Genomic DNA, 17,236 nt, shown 5'->3' on the forward strand with positions numbered 1-17,236 from the left:
ATAATTGAATTAAATGCATATATAAATATATATATATACACATATATATATATATATATATATATATACACATATAGGGCTGAGTTAAATATGAAAAACCGTGGGATGCAAATGCAGGGTCGAGCGTAGGGTTCCATCCTTCTTTACTAAAGGTTTCAGCACAAACGAGCTATTGCTTCATTAACACACCACACTAAAACCTCTGCAGTGCTCTCAGGACAGGAGGCAGATCCTCTGGGCTGGATTAGGTAACTCTATGCAATGATGTTTTTACTTTTAGAAGGACATGTAGCTAGCAACTGTTTAACTCCATAAAAGTTGTCTTGTAGTTTTTTGGGAGGGTGGTATGGAGTGCAATCATGATACAAATAATAGCTGATACAAATAGGTGAAGACTGACACAACTGAATCATGAAATCAATATTTAAATTAGGTCCTTGTGCCATCTAAATTATATTTTGTTAAAAAATAATCTCATTTGTTTACTGTGTTAGCTGTTGTATGATGCATGCTTAATTGTAGTCATCTGGTTTTGAGTGCATCATCTGGAAGACAGTGTTATGAAATGGTATTTTGAGGAACTTCCTGAATTTTAAGCTTAGAAGCATCTCATTTGCTATGGTGTTTCTTTGTTAACAAATACTGCCAAATAAACAACCAATGGGTTATGAAATTATGTAAGTGGTGGAACCAACAATTAGTGGAAGTGCTTCTAGTTCATGCTAGGAGGAGATTTCAGCGTATTTGGGTACCAGATRTCACTTGAATCCTTTTCTCCTTCTTCATTTCCCTGTCCCATAGCAAACAARTATAACCAAAACAGATTATTATGCTCCATTATTGCAAATTATTTAATTCCAGGAATCCAAATTTGGGATTATTTCAAGGATCAAAAACCTGGACTGTTAAACAGCAGCCATTTAAGATACTAGGATCCAAAATATAAAAAATTGAGTTTGCAAGAAGAAGCTTTGGATGACTTAATAAGAAATTATTCAGCATTTGAGACTTAACAATTTATCTTGTAATAATAATAAATGAAAAAATCCCTGAAAAATGAACCATCAAGGGTTCCAGCAAATCTCTTGAAGTTATACTTTGGGGTATTATATGATTTCAAGGCTGTTATGCCTTGTGATTAGCAGGCCGAATAAAAATATTTAGATATGTGAGAGCAAGGTGTTCCCTGATTGGAAGTTTGAGATCTGTGTCTTTCTGAATCTGTTAACATTTTTCTTTGAAAGCACACATTAATAAAATCCCAGAACATTAGGAAAAAATAACAATGTTAGATGTTGGCTATCTGCATTTAATGAATGTGTATTGAAAATTGTATTGTTGAATGTGTATTTAAAAATTATTTTTTTAAAAAGGTGGTGTTTGAGATGATGGCAGCAGGGACTTGTGTGTTAGCCATAGACTTCTGGCCTGCCTCCAAGGTCAGATAGCCTCATGTGTCTTAAGCCTTAAATCTGAGATTAGTGGTGTTTCTCCTTGGAGTTTAATGCGTGGGGTAGGAAACGARTACAGTCTGCTTTCATTACAATGCAGCTGTTGCTTGCTAACCCAGTAGGCAAAGGGGCTTCTCCAGATTTCTGTTCTGTTTTTTTTCCTTGTTGKAAGGCTGGACCGGAGAAGGAAATATTCTCTGGGAAGACAGTTACAAACTTTTACTTCCTTCATGCATCGTAACTGACTTTCCCTAATTTTAGTTATAACATTTTAAAGACAGCCTGGTCCCATCTAAAATGCTGTTTTATTTCTGCCATCATCCAGCCAGCTGACATCTCTGTTCTCTTAATGAGGTAAGCTGCATGGATCAATGCTCCTTTCCCTTTTAAATCAGCTTCTCACTCTTTTCCTCGAGCATTGTTTCTGTTGATGAAGTTCTGCTGCTGATGCTCATTGTGTTGTCTGTGACCTGGAGGGGTGGTGGGGACAGGCAGGAATAAGGTCCTGGCTGGGAAATTGGCTGACAAATCAACCCCTTGATTTTAATGATTCTAAAGCAAAAGATGTGCCGTACATTTAATGGAGCTACAAGCTATGAAGTAAATTCCAGGCATATTTTTTCCTAAAGAGGAATTAAAATGCATCATTGTCAGCCATATGATGCTTTCCTGCATGCCACCCCATTGCACTTGCATATCCATAGCTGAACCTGGATTTTGCAGTGCACTCTATGAGCAGRAGCGTTGACTGTCCTGTGATCTCCAGTTTGTTTTCTCTGTCCTTCTGCTTCTCTCATTTCCTGCTGTTCAGGAAAGAGAAGCAAAATTCTTATCTAGTGTGGGCAAAGGCCTGGCATCCGTGATGTTATATAATGTCATGCTTTCAACTCTGCAAGTTATTAAAGGGAGAAAGCAGTGTAATTTTGTGATATGCTCAATAAACAGACAAAAAGAATGTAAACTTTACAGCTCATTTTGAAATAGTGGGTTACTAGTAATAGTAAGAATAAGAATACCTCATTTTGCACTTTCTTTTATGACTTCCAGTTTTCACTCATGTCTCAACATAAAGTATATACCACATACTTTTTGCAGATTAGTTAAAAATTACTTTTTTTCAAAAGTTGTATTATATAATTGCATTGTGAATATATTTTGCTTTTTTGCTCTTACTGGTATACTACATTTCTTAATTAAGCTGTAGCTCTCACTTTTTGCATTAACTTTTTCACTGTTTTGTGGAGACTCATGCAGAATGTAGGAAATAATTATTCGTATTTTGGAATCTTAACTCTTCATCAGATCTAAAGCAGGAAGAAGATTGATACCTGCTGAAAACCCCCTAATATCTTAGTCAATTTAGTTACTGGTGGACCAATTCATGTCTATATTTCTACTTAGAAGTATTAAATAGAAAACAATAAAGAAGACATTTTACATGCTTACCACTATTTCTAAGCATGCGCTTATTTCTCATTGGACTTCTATTTACATTTGAAAGAGAACCCACATGCCAGCAGCCAGCTTTAATTCTGTGAGCTTACTTTAAGCATGTCAGATATAAGCTCTTTAATATGTAAACCAAAACATTTCGTCAAAGATATTTCTATCCTGTATTTTGGGTTGAGTGTTGAGGGATTCAGGGATTTGTGTGGCATCAAAGTGATGAGAAAATTCTAATCAAACCTGCCTGTGGATCTGGCCCAGCTGTGGCTCATCCAGAGTAAAAGGTTATTAGTATCAGTCACTTCTGGCCCTTAACCTCTGTCTTTGAGCTAAATGCTGCTGTACCTGCAGTTCTGCCACTTCAGTTATTTCTTGGCTGTTTTATAATCAGTTTCAGTGAAGGACATACTAAGTCTAGGTAAGTTTATGTTCCAGCAGCTTCATAAGGATAAAATTTTTCTTGGATTGCACTTGCAAAAAATATTGCTCTCAGAGGTCACATATAACATATTAGAAATTCTGTTGTCTCGTCCTGCTTGAGAAGAGGGGGTCGGGGAGRATTCTTTTAATAGATTTCTTGGACAAAAAATAAAGCGCAAACGCTATTGATAAAGAAGGGTAAGTGTTCCTACCACTTCCTACCAAGGGGGGATAGAAAAGGGAAGGAACAAAGAGGGAAAAAGAGAAACGGAGAGAGACAGAACAGCAGACAGATTGTTACTGCTGTACCCCAGGTACCCGGGAATGTCAGCTCGGCAGAAGGAGCGTGTGCTGCGAACCGCGAGGAGCCTGCGCAGCTCCTGAGGCGGCTGGGCGCGATTTCCAAACAGCAGCGGCTGCGTGTCCCTCCTGTCGGCGGAGAACACGGTGCTGTGGCTACGGGCACACTGTGGGATCGCTGCGGCTGCTGTGGGCGGGCTGGGGCTGCGGGCACTGCCGGACACACGGCAGCGAATATGGGCGGTAGCGGCTCCGAGCAGCGGCAGCGGCTCCGTCGGGAAGAGCAAACACGAGGTTGTGGCAGGGTCGAGCTGCCTCGGGGAAGCGGCGAAACAGAGCACACGGACAGGACAGGTGTGGATAGGGAAGAAGCAGGACCGCAGGAACGAAAGGAAACAAAAGGAAAAGCGAGAGGGGAAGGACAGCCAAGGTGACCCTCCAGGTGGGCCCCTACTGCCTCCAAGAACTCCAAAGGAAAATGGTCCCCGTTGTGTCACTGTTCTCTGCTTTTATATGCCTCGCCCTCCTATAGCGTGATTTCCCGCGAGTTTTTCCCGCGCGCTGTTTTCCCGGGCATCTGCCCCACCAGCAATGGGGGCAGGGCGCTTGCAGAGCAGCAGGGGAAGCTGTCTGTGCCATGAGTGGCTGCCAGGCAAAACCTCCTGAGGGACAGAGCTCCCAGCACAGAACATATGTTGAGGCATAAACAAAAATCAGATTGGTCTCTYTTACCTGTGTACAAAGGTTCTTGAAATATGTGCACAGTATGTCAGCACACAGATATATTCAGCCTTTGAATACTGGAAATTCAGACCAAACCAGAACATTCCCATTGCCTCATGAAGAAAATTCTGATRTTCTTACTACAGCAGTGAGAAAACCACGTGTGAAGATTGTAGAGACTAAAGTTACATAAAAGTMGTTGTTCACACTTTTCTAAATTAGACCAAGAAGTAGCAATTGTGATATTTGTGTTGCCATGCAGTTATTTGTGTCYGTTCTCCACAGTAAACCCTTCCCAATTCCTCCTAACATGCTGTCTGTGTATCTGTAATGTATATTCTATATCTGTGCTGTGCGGTACACCTTCCCATGTTGATTGGATGCCCAGATTGATGTGAAATGTGTAATTTTCTGAATGCTTGCCTTGGCTTTACTAGACTTGGGGAAGATGGTAATGCTGCTTTCCTCACTTGAATCTTTGCTGCTGCTGCTGCTGGAAGGGGGAGGCTGAGTGAGGTGCTTGAGATGCTTTATGGGGAAGTTCCCTGGGCAGATTGATGAGGAGGGAGAGACAGGAATGTGGGGGATAGGTGCATGCAGAAAAGGGGCATTTACTGATGTGGTGTGCCAGTACAATGGGTTTGTATATGGATTTTGTTTCCAAATCTCTGGTCAGCCTCTCTTGAGTTCCACTGGTATCTTTACTAACTGTTTGATGTTTTTACTAGCTCAGATCAAAGCTAAATCTATTTTATCTATAGACACCAAAGCTATAAAGAACAGCCAGTGTCTCGGAGGGCAGAATATGAATTCGTATGTGTTTTAAAGCAGAGAATTGGCAGAAAGATGCTGACCAAATTCAACAAGGGGAAATAGAACATGCTGTACTGTGAGGAACCAATGTAATTTTGATTTTTGCCTCAACATTGTTTGACTAAATGTGGGGGAGGGGCTGCACATGTGCCACTTGTAGGAGGCAGCTAGAAGAAGATGGAGGAAAGCCCTGTTTCTAGGGAGACTGTCTGACAGCCATTTCACATCTCACACAGAACAGACAGTCAGTAGGAGACCACCAAGGACTCTGTGTCCTCCACAGAGATTCTCCAACCAGGWGGCACAAGGTCTCCACCAAAGGAYTGCAGTCAGTTCAGCTGGGTCAATGGTGCCCTGCCAGTGAGCAGACCTTGGGAGGAGCCACAGGGGATAAAAGCAGCTGTGTCACAAGCTGCTGGGATCTTTTTTGTCCTGGCTCTGCTTGCCTTCGCTCGCTCACTCTCCCTCTTGCTGGCTGGACAGCTGCTGGCCACCTCCTGTATCCTGCCCTGCCACTTCATTCCCTCACCTGCTCTAGCCTGCGCCTGTTCTGCCTCCCTGCCCAACACCCTACCTGCCTTATTCTCACCCAGGCTCCTGCTTGAGCCTCCAACCCTGCGTCACCAATCCAGCCCGCCACCSCAACCCTGTCCAGGSTTCTGCACCTCCTGCCCAGTCYRCACTCACCTCGTGTCCAGCCGCTCATCGCCTCTCCAAGAGCTGTGCAGGTACCCCTGGCAGGGACCGTGCACCCACCACCTGCCAGGGGGATGTCCACGGCACTCTCCAAAGCTTTGGTGGCAATGCCTGCTTCCTCTCTCTCTCCCCCCACCCATTCTTTTTCCTTCCTCCTTTTCTGTCTTGTGTTTTCTTCTTTAGTTGGCAATGCCCTTTTCATTACYAATAAATGGTTCTCAGATATAATATTTGCCTCGTTTGGCTTAATCCCATCCTAGATCATCTGTTTTAACAGACCCCCCCCCAGTTCCCCCTTAGTGGAACGTTGGTACCTCAGTCCTAAACCAGAGTAATTGTTAAATAGCAGCTTTCCAGGAAAATTTTGGTGATTAAGGGGAAAGAACATGTTGAACATGGATGAACAGGGCCTTGAGAAGGAAAACACCACAATGAAATTAGGATCAGGAAGAGAATTTGCAAGACCTGGAGCAACCRTTTCTGCTTTCCTTCCTGGGAGTAGGTATGTCCCTGGCTGCCATAGTAGGTGCTTGGTTCTTTTCTATACATCGCTCCTCTGAAAAAGATGGAAGCTGGAAAGCATTGGAGAGCTATGAGCACAGTCCAAAATTTACAAAACATATCCTAGGAAGACAGACTGAATAAATTAGATTGGTTCCRCTTAAAATAAAATTATGAAGTCAGAATGTGAACATAGCAGTCCTCAAGTGCCTAAAAGGTTGTTGCAGAGAAAAAGATGATACAAAAAAGAATGGCMTTGGATTACAAAAGAGAAGATGGGATTTAGAGGAAGGCAGAAAGTTGTTGAGGAAAACAAAATTCCTTCTGTGGCATGTTGTGACTAAGATTGTCTTTTTGATGTGTTCAGGGCACGGCAGTTGCATTTTCAGCCTCACTGAAATAGGGTTTGCTCAGGAAATTGCTTACATAACTGAAAGCAGTAATGGTAATTCACATGTAGCTTTCAATGTTTATGCAAGTGATGTCTGTGGCTTCCCAATATGTAGCTCAAAATATAGCTGGGGGCTTGGGGGAGAGGGATTGTTTGGGTTTGGTTTTTTTAACTAAACATCAAAGTGATCAAAACCCTTTTGGCAAGATATCTATGTCCACCTGAGTCACTTCTTGCCAGTTACCGGGCACACCAAATCCAGGTGATTTTATTTATATTTTATTTATATGCATGGGACATATCACTAAAAACCCAATGTATGAGTCTGGGGAATGGCTACTTTGAGGTGGCTGTTTCCACAGGGAGAGAGGCAGAAAGCCATTCCACAGAAAAAGCAGGAAGCTGGAGACKGAGGCATCTTGAAACACTGTGGAGGGTAAGACCTTTCTTCATCACTGGCCTGTCCCCAACTCAAGCTCTTCATTTGGCACACCTTTTCAAGGCATGCACCTCCTTTCTCTGGTGAGAGCTGGGCAAAGCAGGCTCATTCCTTTCTCTGGATCCAGTGCAAGGAATCAGTTTAAGCTTCTCATGGATGCTTCCATATAGCTTCTATAGCTCCTGTAATGATACTGGCCCTCTGGGATTTTACTTCGTTTGTTTAATCTTTTAGTTTGTTTTCTCTCTCTTTGTTTTCTAGGCTTCCCTTCACTAAGAGCCAAGGCTTAGGCAATCATGCTGGCCTTCTGTGCTTTCCCCATGCTTTTAGAGCCAATGGCTTCTTGCAGCACAAGGAAGTCTCAAAGGGCTCACATTTCTACAGATTAAAACAGAAAGCTAGGCAGAGGGGAGAAAGTGTTTTTTTCAAGTGCCACGAGGGACTACAAAATTTTGATATATTCTCACACTGCTTTTGGCTCAGAGGTTCTTCATCAGGGATGGTCTGGGTTCCTGTTCCATTGGAGCTCCATRGGCAGCCAGCTGCAGTTAGTATTGCTGCTTACAGAGCTGCTTGCTTCTTGCTGGACTAACAACTTTGCTTTCTAAGTAACTTTGCTGTGGTTGAAATAGCAATTCTATTTTTAATGAATTTTACCAAAAAAGCGGGAATATATCATCTGAATATATAATAGCATGTGAATAATGCTAAATGGGCTGGAGTGACAGAAACAACTATGTTTGCCTCAGGCCATCTGCATCTGTGGATAGCCATCTGCAAATTGTAATAATAGCTGTGTTCACAGGACATAAATATTGCTTAGGAAAGTATGAAAATACCTAATTTCTTAAATTTTYTTTGACAAGATATTAAATACAAGTGTTCAGCACTGGCATTGGTGCCAAAAATGTCCCTTAGGAAAGTCTGTGGTTACTTCTATTCCCTTGCATCTCTCAGAGGTTCAGGCCATTCATAGGGAAAGCTGATACACAGTAATTGGTTATCTCACAGCACGTCCTTCTGCAAGAGCRCCCTCAGGTACAGGTGGCAGGGTGCCAGCATAAGCTGTGAATGAGAAATTAAGTGTTAACCAAAATCTCCTCAGAGGATTTTCATGAATAAGACCCACAGTACTTTGCTGTCATTATGGCTGACACTTTATCTTCACAAAAAGAAATTAACATTTTCATCAATAAAGGAATCCAAACTCTAGCTGAGATGTAATTCAGTTCAGTTCCCTTMGCGTGTCTAACACTTTATTAAGTAAAAACAGGCAGCAGAGTCCAGTGAAAAGAACCTTGATTCATTCAGAGTGAAGTCAGTGGTGGTGAGCAGCGTTCACTGACGTGGGGTTTGGGCCCAGAGTCCTCCTCAGAGCGTGAAATGTAAGTTATTGTTCAGCAGCAGTGCTGGAGCTCCCAGCCAGCCCTTGCATCAAAGTCAATTAAGGGATGCAAACACCACAGTGTAGAGAATTKGGCTTATGTTTGCCAGATCATGATTTCGTACAGTGGTTCTGAGAGGGCATCTGAGCCTATTCAWCCACACCATCCAGGGTATGATGAAACTGCTGCCAGTGAAATTCAGAAGGCTACACAAGTATGAAATAACATTTTCATGGTTTTTAGTGATTCATCAYTGAATTCAGTGGAAGACTGCTGAAAGAATAAATAACCAAAGAATCCTAATGATTGTGTGTCAGAGGATATCCAACCTCATGGATCCTCCTATTTTCAGCACTTACAGCATTCATAGATTGGCCCCAGATGTAYACTAATTTAGTGTTTATCCTCACCTAATAACAGTAACTGAATGGTCTTCTTAATGTATTTGGACATTTCTTAATAGACTTAATTGATTTTGCTTTAACAAAGATGGTTGTTTCTTAGTTTCACTTAACCTAAAATTGTCAAAAAAAAAAAAATTCTTACACTGGCATTAAAATTTATCTGAAGAGTCTACATGCCTGTTTAACCAAAACCCCTGAGATTTGATTCTAACAGACAAAAGGTTTTAACTTCTCATCTTGGGAGTAGAAAGTATGTATTTTGATTGCATCACTGCAAAAAAGACACACATACACCCCCCCCCCCCCACATGCACCTTTAGTTCATAGAAGGCTTCTTTACTCTGCAGCAATAAAAAGTCTTTGATTATAATAGTTACTTTCAAGGAAAAATGCATATTTTACTAGTTTCAGGTTAATGGTATGAAAAAAATTTGAGACAAAAGGCTGCCAAACTGAAAAAGCCTTCTATGTGTTCGGGTGTATTAATAAATATATTTTCAGAGTTACTTGTGACATCAGAAAATTATATCATCTAAGTCCTTGCGATCATTTTATAAATTGTTATGTGGTGCTGAATTGTTGAACCCTGATAATTGGCACAGATAGCTAAATGCTGGGAAAAAATTTCCTGTGAGGCATTAGGTATTTCAAACCCAGGAAGGAAATTCTTTAGTCCAGGACTCAGGGCTGATATTTTTCATGTAATGAACTGGAGGGGCGGGGAAGGCTGGAATGCAAACTATGAGGATGGAAAACATTTAGTCACTCTTGGAATGATATGAATGTTTTTACAGGAAGCTTAAGTAAACACACATGCTGCYGCTTAGTAGGCTGCAGTTAACTTTTTTGGACAGTAGACAAAATTTAAACAAGTATGCTGACTGAATGAAAGGCTGTTGAGCAGCACACCCTTCAGGCCCAGTTTTGAGCCAGTTATTACTTAAAGCATAAGATAAAAAATTAGACTATTGTTTGGTGACAGGGGCTTTTTTCCTTAATTTTTTTAATGGTAAATGCTTAGTTGCACTGATTCTGAATTTCTTCAAGTCAGTTGATACTGGTTTCGTAGGATCAAAACATTTTACTTCTTTTAAAGGTGTAGTCTGTGTTCACAATACTACAGAAGAGGGAGCTATTTCACTTTCCCCAARCACTGGCATGGTCTTTATTATTCATGTCAGAGGTCTTTCCCCTTGTTTAGAACATGATTTTGATTCATTTCTTTCTTTTTCCCTCGAGAAGAGGTTTTCATTTTATGAAAACAAATGAGATGTTGGGCTAGAACTCTATTCTGTTGAGCTTATTCAGAAGAAATGTTGTGCAGAGGAAAAACCTTGGAATACAGTAATTGSCTCCCTACTTACAACCAATTTGTAAGACCATGGAGTAGGTATTTCCCTCAGATGATATTACTGAAAGTGTGAAACGAAACCTTTTTGGAGGTTTTGCATTCCAAATGAAACAAAGCAAAGAGGTTGTTTTTCATGTAATAATAATACCTTGTCAAGCGTTGAAGCCTTTAAGTCGTGTATTAACTTAAAGGAGAACAAAAAAAATGAAACTGATTAAAGCTGGTTGTGGCTGTTACTAAAGATTTCTTAACTGAGAATGGCTCTTTTAAACACCTGGAAGAAATTTTGCTTCCTGAATCAAAAAGCTAGTTTGTAAGTCATGAAGTAGATTCAGAGAGATAGTGTTAGACAAACATGTACTTATTTTGGAAAAGGAAGGTAATCAGTACTTGGCAAAAATGTGTAGAAATAATCAGAAATTGGAATGTTTGTCTTTCAATTTCAGTTCTTTGATTAGGTTTCATTAAGGATGTTGCTGCTCTGACTGGAAATGTCCTGGTTTATGTGAAAGTGAAATTCATGGAGTCAAGCAAGTTGGAAAGAATAACCAGAGATTTTTCTAGTCCTATTTCCCGTTCACAGCAGGTCCAGTGACTGAAGGATATCAAGGCCTTTCCCAATTGAGTTTTGAGTATTTTGAAGGATGGAGATCACACGAGTCTCTATGACCATGTTGTAGCCTGATGACCCACAGGTCAAAAGAAAGATCAAAACAACTTCTATTAAGTTGTAGTTTCCCATTTCACCCCTCATCCTGGAGCCACCTCCCAAGGTTAGCCAGTGGTCTTTGTACCCTCCATTTAAGGAGTGGTGCAGAGCAGTAGGATGGCCCTGACCCTCCTCCCCAGGCTGCTTTTATCAGCCTGTCCTCATCTGCCACCTGCTCCCTCTGCTACTGAGGAGCCCAAAGCTGGACACCATTCCAGCTGGTGGCTTCCAAGGCTTAAATGGTGGGAAAGCATCACTTCCTTGTACCTGCAGGCTCTGYTCCTGCTGGTGCAGGTCCCTCTTGTCCTTCACACAACCCAAACTTGGACTTTTGGATCTCTTGTATTATATTTGGCTTTGCAATAGAGCAGTTCAGTGTTATCCCTCTTTGCTTTCTGATACAAATTCTATGGCTGGAGTTCAGATTTTGAACAACTAAGAATATGATAGGAAGGTGGGTATAGTTTTTCATTCTGGTTCCACCCTTAAAAACGGTTCTGGTTAGTTAGTTAGTTTGTTCTCTTTTATATAATTTATATAATCAGGATGAAATCTTCAGTGGTCTTTGTTTTTAACATGGTGATAAACAGCAGAAGTTAACAAAATTGCAATAAATTGTCYCTGATATTTTTTCTTTGTTTTATTTGTTTTCTAGGGCTTCAGCAATCAGTGGTGTACTTCAGTTTCCTTTCTCTTCTTTTTAAAATAATTTTAATTTATTAAACTTTGTATATCATAAAATTCTAATCCTGAGAAACCCTGATCTCACTGAAACATAGGTGCTTCAATTTCTGTCCGTGACTGAATATATGAGCAGCATCTTAGAACCTCAATACTCATCTAAGTATAACAAATATAAGACACAGTTCTAGACCTGATTGATCATTCTGTATATATATGTAATAGTTCACAAGAATAATTGTGAACAAGAAAATGTCTACTCTTTGTACTACAAGCTGTGTCACTTCACTCAAGAGAAGYGGGAGGTCTCAGAAATCAAAAAAGAGGGTCCTGGGGATTGATTTTGCTCATATTACAAAAGTATTCTAGATTTTTAAAAAACAGTAAAAATACTATTCCACCTTAATAACTTTACTTTTTTTTTTGGTTTTTGACAACCAGTTTTTGTGTTGGTATTGTTAATGTCCTTAAGGACAAAGCCAGCTCCAGGCATGACTTGAATGTCACCATCTTCTCTTCTTTTACTATGAATGCAGTTTGATTTCAAGCTGGAATGAATGAGATTAATGATTTGATCCCATATTGCAGGATTTTTCAGTGGACTAGTCAGACTGATGGTTCTCCAGAAGCTGAAATCTGCTATGGATTTTAAAATTGTTGAAGTTGTTTTTAAGTAAATGGCATTGTAAAAAATTAATTTGAATAATTTTATCAACCTCACAACAGGCAATTTAATAATCGTATGCCCTAAAATTCAGCATAGAAAGTTTCAGGATCAGAGAGGCTATATGGAAGCATAGTGTTCTAATAGGAATCTGCATAACCACTTGACATCAGCAAAATCTGTGCTCTATTAAATAACCCATTGTTTTCAACCAGACTCCCTTCAATCACCTTCTCTTTATTTTCTTCTCTCYTTCTTTCTGTGGTATAGTTGTATTGTTGGTAGAGCACACAGGCAGAAACAGCACCCGTTTTTCCCACCCATTGTCTGTGCATTTGTGCAYTGGATCTTTCTTCTGCCATTTCTACCCAGAGCAGCAGTGAAAGCCCAGTTCAGATGGCGTGGTTGTACATGCTTTTTCAAGCTTAGCTACTGCTTGGCTATTCAAATAGCCACAAGTCTGGCAGAGCAGATCTGGCTTTATTTGTTGAGTCTTGTCTAGTGAAGTGAAAAGGCCTGAATTTTTTTTTCCTGGCTGCATTTTTGCACATGTGGGGGTAGGGAATGAAATTATTTCTTTTGTCCTCYACTTGCAGCTCATTGAGAAGCAGGCATGCATATAAAATTACTGTATCTCAGGGCTTACCTTTAGGGAGAGGAGAGAGAAAGAAACAGATTTGTAAGCTTGACTGGAAACACTGAGGTTGCTGAAAGCGGGCCCAAAAGTGGAAGGTAACAATAATAAAGCACAGTGAATGGAGGACAAACAAAAACTTTTCAAATTAATATGACAGCAGTTTTATTTCATCCATTATAAGAAATACCATATTACTGGATGTATCAAGGCAATAAAAATTGTATCAATGTGTCCAAAGCAAGGAAGCATCAAAACACCAAGGTTTGGTTTTGCAACGTCACCAAAAATTATTAAATAAATAAATAAACGTATAAAAATTATTAATATGTATGCTGTTTTTTCTAGGTATTAAGTTATACCTGCAATTACAAAGAAGATGTCTTGAGGGGTGAACTTCAGTGATGGAGACTAAAACRCAACTCTCTTTCTCTCTTGCTTTAGTTTACCCAAGTGGATCAGTGAATACTAACTAACCTGCATCTTAAGTTTCAGTAGGGTTTTGTGGGCTTTTTTTATTGATGTGTTTTACCTCACATTTGCAGTCAGATGGTACAGCTGCAGTCTCTTTCAGTTCTCCAGCTTGTGTTGCTGTCCGTGACCTTTGCTCTGGGCAGCAGTAATGATTCCTGTGATTTGTAGTGGTTTTAACTACGTGTGTGTATAAGCACTGCTTTGGCCTTTTTGTCATTTGAAATGTGGGATTTGTGGTGGCTGACCAGTAGCCTGAATGTAGCTTCAGGGCAGCTCTTGCATTCTGGTCTTTTGCATGTTTAGGATATTTTGGTTAGAGAATCAAGTGATGCTAAAAATCAGTTTTGTTGATTGTTCAAAACTAGTTTATATTCTCAAAGGTCGAAGCCAGAATTAATTAATGGAGTATATCATATTATTGGTATATATTGGTATATAGCAATATGTTCATGATTCCTAAACTAATGGTTTGGCGAGGTTGCAAATATTAAGTGTTAGACATGAATGTGATTTAGTCAGATACTTTACTGAATGAATTTTAAAACAAATCAAAGAATTCACTGAGACTAAAAGGTGTCAAGTTTGGAAATCCATGGATTTTAAAATACTTTGCTTATTATGGCTACTCTTCTACACTACACATGCAGACTCAGAGCTGTGAAATGAATTGATAGAAACCCATCCTTTGACCTCCAGCCTAGTAATTTGTATTAAAAAAAAAAAAAAAAAAAAAAAAAAAAAAAAAAAAAAAAAAAAAAAACCAAAAAACCAAGAATGTAAAATTTTAATTTAAATAAGATATTTGAGGGATCAAGAGAGACATGGGTGCCATTATATAGATTTCCAGTTTGTATATGAACAAAGCTGTTGGTGCTGTTTTATATTTTTTAAATGGGATGCTACTTTACTACTAGAAGTTATACAAGCAACAGAATTTGAATGTTACTCAGCAATTGCATGATCTGAACCATGTCCTCTGAGATAAGTTTGAAGTTATCTAACTCAATTGTAGTGTCTTTCATGCAGTTTTTTCATTCCAAACTCTACTTTGCTGACCTAATTTTAAAAGGATTAAAAATGCGCATTGGCTGTATAAACTGTTGTGCTGGGAAGAGCAAGGCTGGGGAGAAGCTATGAAAGCTGAAAATTGTAAAAGACAATGAAAGCAGAAAAGTTCATTCTTGTAATAGAATAATTTTCACTTGACTGGAAAGCATGGGTGCAAAAGCTGCCTGCTGGAATGGAGYCAATAGGCACAGAAATCAGTATTTCGTGTAACTCCATATACTTCTAACAACTTAATCTACATTGAGTAATATTTTACCCATWCTCTGAAAGTAAAGACTAGCTGTCTGTAAGTAAAATGGCAAAATCTGTGGTCTGAGGATGAAAGATAGCAAGATGTGGCCACCTCCAGTCCATACAATTTCTCCATATTTTCACAATTTATCAATTTAAGGATGGGAGGCTTTTTAAACCTAATTTCTTTTAAATCTTCATTTCTTGAGATGGAGAAACAGAGTACACTTAAACAGTTGAAGCACTGAAATGAAAGCTCACAGCTCCTTAAGTCATGCAATTTTAGTTCCCTGAGTATTTTGTATAATGTTAATAGTGCTCATAACTATGAATGCATTGGTTCTTCAGTACCTGAGTTCTATGAAGAGCAGAAGATAGCGAAAATTAGTCTCAGACAGCAAAAAGTTATTCAAGAATATTCCTTCTGTATCCTGTTTTATGTTGGTCATTTTGAGGTTTCTTCTTACTTCCATAAGTCTCTGGGTTTTGTTTTATTCTAATAACTTGATATACTAGAGCCCGTTAATATTTCTGTCTACCATATGTATCAAAGCAAATTTCATACTTGTCATGATTTGAACTGGGCCAAAAGCCAAAGCACCCAACGAAGTTCCCTCCTCCCCACCACCARAGAGGCAGAAGGGAGAGCAAAAGCCCAATTAACACTAAAATTTATGGCTTTTTAGGTAACATAACATAATTGAGAGAAAGATACATATATGCTCCAGAAAATGGTCAGACAGGCTGAATAACTTAAGTTGCAAAATAGATTTATTGCTAAAAACTACTAAGAATACTACCGCACCAGGGAGGGGAACAAAGATAGGGAAAAATTTACAAGGAGAAAAAAATAAAAAACGGACATTTTAAAACACCTGTTATTTATTCTGGAAACCTGGCTCTCTTCCAAGTTGTCCCTCTCCACTCCTCCCATGCCTTCCCAGATGCAAAGTGGGGCAGGGATGAAAGTTTTAACATAGATCAAACTACTCATTACGGTTATTGTCCAGCATCACAGGAGAAGAGTCCTTACAGCTCCAAACTGTGGAAGTTCTTTTCCCAAGAAAGTGTGGAAGTTCTTTTTCCCAAGAAAGAACTGTGGAAGTTCTTTTCCCAGTGTATAACTGCTGATGGCATGGGATTCTTTTCTTTACCTCATGGGAGAAAGGAAAACAGTTCTCCAAGGCCGACTGCGTTATATATGCGGCGTAAGGCCACAATCACAAATCTCCTGTCAGAACACAGCTCCTTCTAAGCATCCACTTGCTTCAGACGTGGGGCGGGGAGGGCACCTCYTCCCCGCCACAGAACACAATTTCTTCTGCGCATCCAGTCCTCAAAGGCCAGTTTTTTCTCAGAGCAAGGTTGCTCTCTTTTCTATACAGGTCTCCCATTGCAGAAATAGTCCTTTCCAGAACAGCTTGTTTTCTCCATGTTCGAGCACCACAGCAACAGCACAGCACCTCTCTCCTTCTCACTATGATCTTGGGTCTCCATTTTTTCTTACATCTCCTCATCCTCCTCCTCTGTCTTCCCCTGATGATACTGACAACCTAAAAACTAAATGGTGGCCATGCTCTATCCTGTTTTGAACTCTTCTTAAGTACAAGACCATATGTCACCACAGAGGTGTAACTAGCCTGTGCAATTGGCCCAGACCTGACCAGCAGCCTGTCCATCAACCTCAGAGCCACAATGGATTAGTTCTAAAACACAGGGRGCAGAGCTCTTTTTGCTGAAGAAGGAGAAAGCTTCTTCGGTCAAAGAAGCCATCTTTGTGGTTTCTTGGTCCCATCCCCCCACCACCAAAAATCAGACCRAGTAAAACCAGGASAATACTCCAGCGWATTTTAGTGGTTTCAGAAAGTATTGTACTGTTGATAAATAACTTGCAATAACCTCAGCAATAACCTCCTCAACTTCAGAAAGCTYAATCTGAGACTGCAAGTATTCTGTAATAAGCGATGTTTTCAATGAATAGACATGTTAAATGCTTTCCTCAGATCTTTCGCATGCAGCGCATCCTACATTTCTTTTTGGTATTCAGAGTCTCTTCTGCTATAAATGCCAGCAGAGATGTTGTTATTCACTCARAGAGTGATTTGACTACTGAGCTATGTGTTTGATGGGCAGCTTGGTAGTATCAATCAATTCAGCTTTAGAGAAAGCTCTCTTCAGTTTCTAAAGCAAAAAAATCTGCATGAAGTTTTGATGAAATACTTCTGGAGAAAARTGGGCAAAATAAATATTTTGCACTCAGTTTCAAACTGTATTTGCAGGACAGCTGATTTTGTAGTGAACCAAAAAAAAACATGTAGTATGTTTTTCTTTTTCAATACTTCAAAAATTTTGTGCAGCTTCATACTGTTTTTGTTGAGTGCACATCACTTGGAAACAAAGTCTGTTTCTTTGATTGTTTATAAAGTACCATGGATATTAATCAGAAACAAAATTA

At 39.8% G+C, this 17,236-nt stretch overlaps 1 protein-coding gene across 2 annotated transcripts in view; it reads left to right on the forward strand.

Annotated features, from left to right (window-relative positions):
* The window catches only part of CRIM1 (cysteine rich transmembrane BMP regulator 1), a 172,382-nt gene that overhangs the window by 119,266 nt on the left and 35,880 nt on the right, over nucleotides 1-17,236 (forward strand). The window lies entirely within an intron of this gene.

The sequence above is a fragment of the Malurus melanocephalus genome, unplaced genomic scaffold (assembly GCF_030028575.1).
Source record: "Malurus melanocephalus ecotype Western Australia unplaced genomic scaffold, MMel_1.1 scaffold_19, whole genome shotgun sequence".
Classification (NCBI taxonomy): domain Eukaryota; kingdom Metazoa; phylum Chordata; class Aves; order Passeriformes; family Maluridae; genus Malurus; species Malurus melanocephalus.